A 10,631-nucleotide genomic window follows, 5' to 3' on the forward strand; every position below is an offset into this window, starting at 1 on the left:
TTCTGCAATATGATTTTTGCTTGCTTTTTCATTGAGCAATGCAACAGTAGATAGTTATCAAAATATAAATTATTGAATTCAAAGTGTTTAGGTAACAAAATATGTTTCTGCCCAGTTTCGAACTGGGGACCTTTCGCGTGTGAGGCGAACGTGATAACCACTACACTACAGAAACTACATGGAAACAGCATCTCCCGCCATCCAATAAAAAATGATCTTTGACATACATTATGGCATTCTGAAATAAACTTTTTATATGATTGCATTTTTATTTGGCATTTCAACCAAAAATCCCTTGTTTTAAAATTCTAAAGATAACAGCATATTTCTGCCCAGTTTCGAACTGGGGACCTTTTGTGTTTTAGGCGAATGTGATAACCACTACAATACAGAAACTGACTTTTGAAGATCTCATCACTATGGAGTCGGGAAGTACCATTGGCAAACCGTTTTCTTAGAAAAAAAATTTCTAAACTTATTTTTCTATTTTCTAATAATTTCTATGCTATTTTTTCCACTTTGCATTTCAAGAGGACACATTCACTTATTAATAGTTCTGATCATTGTATTTAATAAAAAAATCTATTTTTAATGTATTTCTGACCAATTTTGAAGGGGAACCTTATGCATATTGGCTAAATGTGAATAATACTACACTACAGGTACTTTATGAATGCAACACCATCCAATATGCATGGTAGAAGGGAAATTGACTTTTGATATTCTGCAATATGATTTTTTGCTTGCTTTTTCATTAAGCAATGCAACAGTATATAGTTATCAAAATATAAATTATTGAATTCAAAGTGTTTAGGTAACAAAATATGTTTCTGCCAATTTCGAACTGGGGACCTTTCACGTGTGAGGCAAACATGAAATCACTACACTACAGATACTACATGAAAAATTTGCGACCATCATCCAATAAAAAATGATCTTTGGCATTCAGTATGGCATGCTAAAATAAACTTTTTATCTGATTGTATTTTTATTGAGCATTTTACCCAAAAATTCATTGTTTTAAAATTCTAAAGCTAAAAGATTGTTTCTGCCCAGTTTTGAACTGGGGACCTTTCGCATGTTAGGTGAACGTGATAACCACTACACTACAGAAACTGACTCTTGTGGATCCCATCACTATCTAGTCTGGAAGTACAAATGACACATGCTTTTCTTAGAAATATAATTTTTTCTAAACTTTTTTTCCTATTTTCTAATAATTTTGACGCTATTTTTCCACTTTGCATTTCAAGAGGACACATTCACTTATTATCAATTCTGATCATTGTATTTACAAAAAAAAAATTTTTTTAATGTATTTCTGACCAATTTTGACAGGGGACCTTATGCATATTGGGTAAATGTGAATAACTCTACACTACAGGTACTTCATGAATGCAACACCATCCAATATGCATGATAGAAGGGAAATTGACTTTTGATATTCTGCAATATGATTTTTGCTTGCTTTTTCATTGAGCAATGCAACAGTAGATAGTTATCAAAATATAAATTATTGAATTCAAAGTGTTTAGGTAACAAAATATGTTTCTGCCCAGTTTCGAACTGGGGACCTTTCGCGTGTGAGGCGAACGTGATAACCACTACACTACAGAAACTACATGGAAACAGCATCTCCCGCCATCCAATAAAAAATGATCTTTGACATACATTATGGCATTCTGAAATAAACTTATTATATGATTGCATTTTTATTTGGCATTTCAACCAAAAATCCCTTGTTTTAAAATTCTAAAGATAACAGCATATTTCTGCCCAGTTTCGAACTGGGGACCTTTTGTGTTTTAGGCGAATGTGATAACCACTACAATACAGAAACTGACTTTTGAAGATCTCATCACTATGGAGTCGGGAAGTACCATTGGCAAACCGTTTTCTTAGAAAAAAAATTTCTAAACTTATTTTTCTATTTTCTAATAATTTCTATGCTATTTTTTCCACTTTGCATTTCAAGAGGACACATTCACTTATTAATAGTTCTGATCATTGTATTTAATAAAAAAATCTATTTTTAATGTATTTCTGACCAATTTTGAAGGGGAACCTTATGCATATTGGCTAAATGTGAATAATTGTTAGGCGCCGGGGTCCGCTCGGCCGTGCGGCCCGGCGCCTAGCAACCAGGGACGCCGTGCGCGTTCAGCCGCCGGCTCCCTGGCAACGCTAAGACGCCGGGCGCACGGAGCCGCTCTGACCTTAGCAACGGGGACGCCACGTTCAGCCGCGTTCCCCGTTGCTGGGTCTATTCTCATTACCCTGACTATGTGCTGGCCGTGCAGCATGCAAGCTGCACGGCATTTCTATTTGATTGCCCTGTCTGGATCTGGATTGGAGGGTTCCTGAATAAAGGCACCCTCAGGACTTCTTACAGACGCCGGTGATAGCTTCCTGTTTGCCTGTGTCTGCTGCAGAGAGTTCCCAGTCCCGGTCTATTCGGTTGTTCCTGTCCTCAGAGATCCTGTACTCGGAAGTTACCATCTGTTCCTGGAGTCTGACCGAGCACCTTTAACATCTGGTGGTGTTCGTGAGTCGCGGCGCAGCCGTGTGTTGCGGCTTGTCCGCTTCTGTTTATTATTTTGTTTAATTGTGTTCTGGAGCTTTGCGGAGGATTCCGCTTCCACAGATCCACTCTGGTGTCCAGCGGTGCCGGATAGGAGTGTCGGATCAGTGGATCTTTGGTTGTCCTTTTCCCTGGCGGCTAGTCCGCACATACCTTTTGATTTAGTTAGTTAGCTTGTAACCCCTGGCCTGGTTGCTTAGTCAGAGGGCCCCTTGTTATCACCCTGTCTCGGACTTCCCCTTGTCTCCCATTAAGACCTGCGGGGGCATCGGGGTTGGGCAGACATAATCCGCCCTTCGAACGCGGCTGCCATGGGCTCAAGCAACCATAGTCTCGCAGGGGATTTCTGATAACACGGGCGAGACAACGGAGTTAGGGCGCCAGGGGTTACTAGGCTCTCCAGCTCCCACAACCAGCTTATTTTCCTGTACTCAGATCCCTGCCATAAGATCGCCTCCGGTCTGGAGTACAGGAATCATAACATTATCACCGGCCACAAAAGAAAAGATTTAACTTACAGTAAATTTTTTCACTTTTTAGTTGGGAGAATTTGTCGGCCTTATGAATCCCGTCGGTGTTGGGCCAAATCATGGCCAGCTTCTTGTTAGTCAGATTCAGGAACTTACTCAGATGGTTCAGGATCTGTCCCTCCGGGTGAGGTCACAGGAAGATCTGTTACGGACTTCCCCGAGGGTCATCCCTGAACCAAAAATGCATCTGCCTGACCGTTTTTCTGGGGATAGAAAACAGTTTTTTAATTTTAAAGAATCTTGCAAACTGTATTTTCGTTTAAGACCAGTTACCTCAGGTACAGAGGCTCAGCGGGTTGGGATTATTATTTCTCTGCTTCAGGGGGATCCTCAGACCTGGGCTTTTGGTTTAAAGACAGACGATCCGGCCTTATCGTCTGTAGACGCCTTTTTAAAATCTTTAGGGCTATTGTATGACGACCCTGATAGAGAGGCGTCCGCAGAAAGTCAGTTGCGTGCTCTTAGACAGGGTAGGAATCCCGCAGAGAATTATTGTACGGAGTTTCGCCGTTGGTCGAACGACTGTGGCTGGAATGACCCAGCCCTGCGCAGTCAGTTTCGCCTCGGCTTATCTGAATCTATAAAAGACAGTCTCCTCCAGTATCCCGCTCCTGAGACCCTCGATAACCTCATGGAACTCTCTATTAAAATAGATCGTCGGCTCAGAGAGCGGAGGGCTGAAAAAGGGGCATCTGTCGGGTCTTCTCCCTGGGTTCCTTCCATTCCGGTAGACTTAGAGGAGCCTATGCAGATTGGTCTCTCCAAATTGTCTCCGGAAGAAAGAACCAGGAGGCAAAATTCTGGTCTATGTTTATACTGCGGAGGTAAGGGACATTTTGCCCGTAGTTGTCCAAACAAGTCGGGAAACTTCCTGACCAAGTGAGTTGTGAGGGGGTTCACTTTGGTCTGCAGCTCATCTCCTCAAATAATTCACTGTTGGTTCCTGCTAAAGTTTCCTATGGCAGCCTCTGTTCCTCGGTCTCTGCTTTTGTGGACAGTGGAGCTGCAGGAAACTTTATGGATTTAACATGGGCCAAGGCCTTAGGTATTCCTCAGCTAACCTTGGGTAGGTGTATCACCATGCATGGTTTAGATGGGAGTCCTTTATCCAATGGGGTTATTTCTCTTTGTACACCTCCTGTTTTGCTCTCGGTGGGAGCTCTGCATTCTAAAAAGATTGAGTTTTTCCTTACCCATTGTCCAGCAGTTCCTGTGGTTCTGGGTCACCCTTGGCTGGCCTTTCATAATCCCATCATAGATTGGCAGTCTGGGGAGATCCTACAATGGGGTACCATCTGTGATAAAGAATGTATTACGCTTCCTATCCGAGTAGCTGCCGCCAGTTCCGCACATATTCCTGGGGAATACCAGGATTTTGTTGATGTGTTTTCCAAGGGCAATGCGGATATTTTGCCTCCCCATAGGCCTTATGATTGTGCCATTGAGTTAATTCCTGGTGCCACGTTGCCTAAAGGAAGGTTATATGCATTGTCTGGTCCTGAAACTGTGGCCATGAATGAGTATGTGAAAGAAAGCCTTGGAAAAGGGTTTATCAGGCCATCTAAATCCCCTTTAAGTGCAGGTTTTTTCTTCGTAGAGAAGAAGGATGGTTCACTCAGACCCTGCATTGACTTTAGAGCTTTGAATAAAATCTCAGTAAAGAATACTTACCCTCTGCCGTTGATCTCTGTCCTCTTTGATCAGCTACGTTCGGCTGTTATTTTTTCTAAGATTGATCTGAGAGGAGCATATAACCTCATCAGAATCAGGTCAGGGGATGAGTGGAAAACGGCATTTAGTACTCAGTCAGGCCACTATGAGTATCTGGTCATGCCATTCGGCCTATCTAACGCTCCGGCAGTTTTCCAGGATCTCATTAATGATGTGCTCCGTGAGTTTCTGGGAAGATTCGTCGTGGTCTATTTAGACGATATTTTGATATATTCTGACTCCGTAGAACAACATGTTACCCAGGTGCGTCAGGTGCTAAAGAAATTACGTGAAAATCACCTATATGCCAAACTGGAGAAGTGTGAATTTCATGTCACGGAGGTATCCTTTTTAGGGTACATTATTTCCCCTCGGGGATTCCGAATGGAACCAAAAAAGCTCCAAGCCATCCTTAGTTGGGCGCAACCCACCAATTTAAAAGCAATTCAGCGCTTTTTAGGGTTTGCAAACTACTATAGAAGATTTATTCACTCTTTCTCTGACCTAGTTGCTCCCATTGTGGCACTTACTAAGAAGGGAGCAGATCCTACCAATTGGTCATGTGAAGCTGAGTTATCTTTTCAGGCCTTAAAACAAGCCTTTGTCTCAGCCCCTGTCCTTAGACATCCCAACCCAGAATTACCTTTCATTGTTGAGGTGGATGCCTCGGAGGTTGGAGTAGGGGCTATCCTTTCTCAGAAGGATCCAGATTCCCTTGAGTTACATCCTTGTGCCTTTATGTCCAGAAAATTCTCATCTGCAGAATCCAACTACGATGTTGGTAACCGGGAATTGCTGGCTATTAAATGGGCTTTCGAGGAGTGGAGACATTGGCTTGAAGGAGCGACCCATACCATTTCAGTTTTGACTGATCACAAAAATCTTCAATACATTGAATCGGCTAAACGACTGAATGCCCGACAGGCTCGTTGGGCTTTATTTTTTACTCGTTTCAAATTCATTATCACCTTCAGACCAGGTTCCAAGAATACCAAGGCAGATGCCCTGTCACGCAGTTTCCTTCCGGTTCAAGACAACAGTCCTGTTACTCCCATACTTCCGCCTTCAGTCATTCAGGCAGGTCTCACACAGGATGTATTTTCCCAATTAAAGCTGCTTCAACATCAAGCTCCTGAAAATACTCCTGCTGGTCGTCTTTTTGTTCCTGAGTTTTTGAGAGCAACTGTTTTGGCGGAATTTCATGATAGCAAAGTTGCAGGGCATCCGGAATCGCTAAGACTTTGGAATTAGTATCCCGCTCAGTATGGTGGCCTGGTCTTTCCAAAGACATTAAAGAGTTTGTTTTTTCGTGTCAAGTCTGTGCACAGCATAAAGTTCCCCGTTCTTTGCCTATTGGTCAACTTATGCCCTTGAAGGTTCCTCTTAGGCCATGGTCGCATATCTCCATGGATTTTGTGGTGGATCTCCCTCTGTCAGCCGGATGCCGAGTCATATGGGTGGTAGTGGACCGTTTTAGCAAGATGGCCCATTTTATTGCTCTTCCCCGATTGCCATCTGCCCAGGGATTGGCAGTCTTGTTCCTCCGTCATGTTTTCAGACTCCATGGGTTACCCACTGATATTGTTTCTGACAGGGGTCCACAATTCATTGCACAATTTTGGAAGTCTTTTTGTGCTTCGTTAAAGATGAAATTATCATTAACCTCCGGCTATCATCCACAATCCAATGGACAGACTGAGCGAGTTAACCAATCTCTAAAACAATATTTGCGTTTGTACTCGGCCAAACTCCAAAATGACTGGTCTGAGTTTCTTCCATTGGCGGAGTTTGCTTATAATAATGCCTGTCATTCTTCAACCAATGTGTCTCCATTTTTTGCAGTTTTTGGTTTCCACCCCAGAGCTAATTCATTTTTTCAACATTCCTCTGTCTCCTCTCTGGCCCTGACCTCTCATCTTAAACTTATTTGGAAAAAAGTGCACCTGGCTCTCAGAAAAGCAGCTTTCCGGGAAAAAAAATTTTCTGACAGGCTCCGGCGGCCGTGCACTTTTAAAGTAGGAGACAGGGTGTGGTTGTCGACTCGCAACATCAAACTTCGACAAACCTCAGCCAGATTGGGTCCTAGATTTATTGGACCATTTCTCATTATCAAAAGAGTCAATCCAGTTGCTTTCCGGTTACGTTTACCAAAAACTTTACGGATCGGAAATACCTTCCATTGCTCATTGCTTAAACCATATGTTTCGTCCAGCAGATTTCCTCGTAAAGAGTCTCAGGGGAGATCACCAGTTAATGTACAGGGTCAGCAGGAGTTCTTGGTTGAGAAGGTTCTCGATTCCAAGTTGTCCCGGGGTCGGCTTTATTTTTTGGTGCATTGGAGAGGTTATGGGCCAGAGGAAAGGTCGTGGGTCCTGGATGAGGACCTTCATGCCCCAAAGCTCAAAAGGGCATTTTTTCGTGAATTTCCTCGGAAACCTGGCTTTAGGGGTTCCTTGACCCCTCCTCAAGGGGGGGGTACTGTTAGGCGCCGGGGTCCGCTCGGCCATGCGGCCCGGCGCCTAGCAACCAGGGACGCCGTGCGCGTTCAGCCGCCGGCTCCCTGGCAACGCTAAGACGCCGGGCGCACGGAGCCGCTCTGACCTTAGCAACGGGGACGCCACGTTCAGCCGCGTTCCCCGTTTCTGGGTCTATTCTCATTACCCTGACTATGTGCTGGCCGTGCAGCATGCAAGCTGCACGGCATTTCTATTTGATTGCCCTGTCTGGATCTGGATTGGAGGGTTCCTGAATAAAGGCACCCTCAGGACTTCTTACAGACGCCGGTGATAGCTTCCTGTTTGCCTTTGTCTGCTGCAGAGAGTTCCCAGTCCCGGTCTATTCGGTTGTTCCTGTCCTCAGAGATCCTGTACTCGGAAGTTACCATCTGTTCCTGGAGTCTGACCGAGCACCTTTAACATCTGGTGGTGTTCGTGAGTCGCGGCGCAGCCGTGTGTTGCGGCTTGTCCGCTTCTGTTTATTATTTTGTTTAATTGTGTTCTGGAGCTTTGCGGAGGATTCCGCTTCCACAGATCCACTCTGGTGTCCAGCGGTGCCGGATAGGAGTGTCGGATCAGTGGATCTTTGGTTGTCCTTTTCCCTGGCGGCTAGTCCGCACATACCTTTTGATTTAGTTAGTTAGCTTGTAACCCCTGGCCTGGTTGCTTAGTCAGAGGGCCCCTTGTTATCACCCTGTCTCGGACTTCCCCTTGTCTCCCATTAAGACCTGCGGGGGCATCGGGGTTGGGCAGACATAATCCGCCCTTCGAACGCGGCTGCCATGGGCTCAAGCAACCATAGTCTCGCAGGGGATTTCTGATAACACGGGCGAGACAACGGAGTTAGGGCGCCAGGGGTTACTAGGCTCTCCAGCTCCCACAACCAGCTTATTTTCCTGTACTCAGATCCCTGCCATAAGATCGCCTCCGGTCTGGAGTACAGGAATCATAACAATAATACTACACTACAGGTACTTTATGAATGCAACACCATCCAATATGCATGGTAAAAGGGAAATTGACTTTTGATATTCTGCAATATGATTTTTTGCTTGCTTTTTCATTAAGCAATGCAACAGTATATAGTTATCAAAATATAAATTATTGAATTCAAAGTGTTTAGGTAACAAAATATGTTTCTGCCAATTTCGAACTGGGGACCTTTCACGTGTGAGGCAAACATGAAATCACTACACTACAGATACTACATGAAAAATATGCGACCATCATCCAATAAAAAATGATCTTTGGCATTCAGTATGGCATGCTAAAATAAACTTTTTATCTGATTGTATTTTTATTGAGCATTTTACCCAAAAATTCATTGTTTTAAAATTCTAAAGCTAAAAGATTGTTTCTGCCCAGTTTCGAACTGGGGACCTTTCGCATGTTCGGCGAACGTGATAACCACTACACTACAGAAACTGACTCTCGTGGATCCCGTCACTATCTAGTCTGGAAATACAAATGACACATGCTTTTCTTAGAAATATAATTTTTTCTAAACTTTTTTTCCTATTTTCTAATAATTTTGACGCTATTTTTCCACTTTGCATTTCAAGAGGACACATTCACTTATTATCAATTCTGATCATTGTATTTACTAAAAAAATCTTTTTTTTAATGTATTTCTGACCAATTTTGACAGGGGACCTTATGCATATTGGGTAAATGTGAATAACTCTACACTACAGGTACTTCATGAATGCAACACCATCCAATATGCATGATAGAAGGGAAATTGACTTTTGATATACTGCAATATGATTTTTGCTTGCTTTTTCATTGAGCAATGCAACAGTAGATAGTTATCAAAATATAAATTATTGAATTCAAAGTGTTTAGGTAACAAAATATGTTTCTGCCCAGTTTCGAACTGGGGACCTTTCGCGTGTGAGGCGAACGTGATAACCACTACACTACAGAAACTACATGGAAACATTATCTCCCGCCATCCAATAAAAAATGATCTTTGACATACATTATGGCATTCTGAAATAAACTTTTTATATGATTGCATTTTTATTTGGCATTTCAACCAAAAATCCCTTGTTTTAAAATTCTAAAGATAAAGCATATTTCTGCCCAGTTTCGAACTGGGGACCTTTTGTGTTTTAGGCGAATGTGATAACCACTACAATACAGAAACTGACTTTTGAAGATCTCATCACTATGGAGTCGGGAAGTACCATTGGCAAACCGTTTTCTTAGAAAAAAAAATTCTAAACTTATTTTTCTATTTTCTAATAATGTCTATGCTATTTTTTCCACTTTGCACTTCAAGAGGACACATTCACTTATTAATAGTTCTGATCATTGTATTTAATAAAAAAATCTATTTTTAATGTATTTCTGACCAATTTTGAAGGGGAACCTTATGCATATTGGCTAAATGTGAATAATACTACACTACAGGTACTTTATGAATGCAACACCATCCAATATGCATGGTAGAAGGGAAATTGACTTTTGATATTCTGCAATATGATTTTTTTGCTTGCTTTTTCATTAAGCAATGCAACAGTATATAGTTATCAAAATATAAATTATTGAATTCAAAGTGTTTAGGTAACAAAATATGTTTCTGCCAATTTCGAACTGGGGACCTTTCACGTGTGAGGCAAACATGAAATCAATACACTACAGATACTACATGAAAAATTTGCGACCATCATCCAATAAAAAATGATCTTTGGCATTCAGTATGGCATGCTAAAATAAACTTTTTATCTAATTGTATTTTTATTGAGCATTTTACCCAAAAATTCATTGTTTTAAAATTCTAAAGCTAAAAGATTGTTTCTGCCCAGTTTCGAACTGGGGACTTTTCGCATGTTAGGCGATCGTGATAACCACTACACTACAGAAACTGACTCTCATGGACCCCATCACTATCTAGTCTGGAAGTACAAATGACACATGCTTTTCTTAGAAATATAATTTTTTCTAAACTTTTTTTCCTATTTTCTAATAATTTTGAAGCTATTTTTCCACTTTGCATTTCAAGAGGACACATTCACTTATTATCAATTCTGATCATTGTATTTACTAAAAAAATCTTTTTTTTTATGTATTTCTGACCAATTTTGACGGGGGACCTTATGCGTATTGGGTAAATGTGAATAACTCTACACTACAGGTACTTCATGAATGCAATACCATCCAATATGCATGATAGAAGGTAAATTGACTTTTGATATTCTGCAATATGATTTTTGCTTGCTTTTTCATTGAGCAATGCAACAGTAGATAGTTATCAAAATATAAATTATTGAATTCAAAGTGTTTAGGTAACAAAATATGTTTCTGCCCAGT

General features: G+C 41.7%; 7 non-coding genes across 7 annotated transcripts in view; all 7 read right to left on the reverse strand.

The window, feature by feature from the left end:
• Nucleotides 1-102: 102 nt before the first annotated feature.
• Nucleotides 103-175, reverse strand: TRNAV-CAC (transfer RNA valine (anticodon CAC)). The gene has a single exon. It is a non-coding gene; the product is annotated as a tRNA-Val (tRNA).
• Nucleotides 176-1,043: 868 nt separating this feature from the next.
• On the reverse strand, nucleotides 1,044-1,116 carry TRNAV-AAC (transfer RNA valine (anticodon AAC)). Its single transcript has one exon. It is a non-coding gene; the product is annotated as a tRNA-Val (tRNA).
• A 430-nt stretch (nucleotides 1,117-1,546) lies between these two features.
• On the reverse strand, nucleotides 1,547-1,619 carry TRNAV-CAC (transfer RNA valine (anticodon CAC)). Its single transcript has one exon. It is a non-coding gene; the product is annotated as a tRNA-Val (tRNA).
• Nucleotides 1,620-8,668: 7,049 nt separating this feature from the next.
• TRNAV-AAC (transfer RNA valine (anticodon AAC)) lies at nucleotides 8,669-8,741 on the reverse strand. Its single transcript has one exon. It is a non-coding gene; the product is annotated as a tRNA-Val (tRNA).
• A 431-nt stretch (nucleotides 8,742-9,172) lies between these two features.
• On the reverse strand, nucleotides 9,173-9,245 carry TRNAV-CAC (transfer RNA valine (anticodon CAC)). Its single transcript has one exon. It is a non-coding gene; the product is annotated as a tRNA-Val (tRNA).
• An 868-nt stretch (nucleotides 9,246-10,113) lies between these two features.
• TRNAV-AAC (transfer RNA valine (anticodon AAC)) lies at nucleotides 10,114-10,186 on the reverse strand. Its single transcript has one exon. It is a non-coding gene; the product is annotated as a tRNA-Val (tRNA).
• A 431-nt stretch (nucleotides 10,187-10,617) lies between these two features.
• Nucleotides 10,618-10,631, reverse strand: part of TRNAV-CAC (transfer RNA valine (anticodon CAC)) — a 73-nt gene continuing 59 nt past the window's right edge. Inside the window, exon 1 of the tRNA in view lies at nucleotides 10,618-10,631. This exon is cut by the window's right edge and continues 59 nt beyond it. This is a non-coding gene — a tRNA (tRNA-Val).

The sequence above is a fragment of the Pseudophryne corroboree genome, chromosome 4, assembly GCF_028390025.1.
Source record: "Pseudophryne corroboree isolate aPseCor3 chromosome 4, aPseCor3.hap2, whole genome shotgun sequence".
Classification (NCBI taxonomy): domain Eukaryota; kingdom Metazoa; phylum Chordata; class Amphibia; order Anura; family Myobatrachidae; genus Pseudophryne; species Pseudophryne corroboree.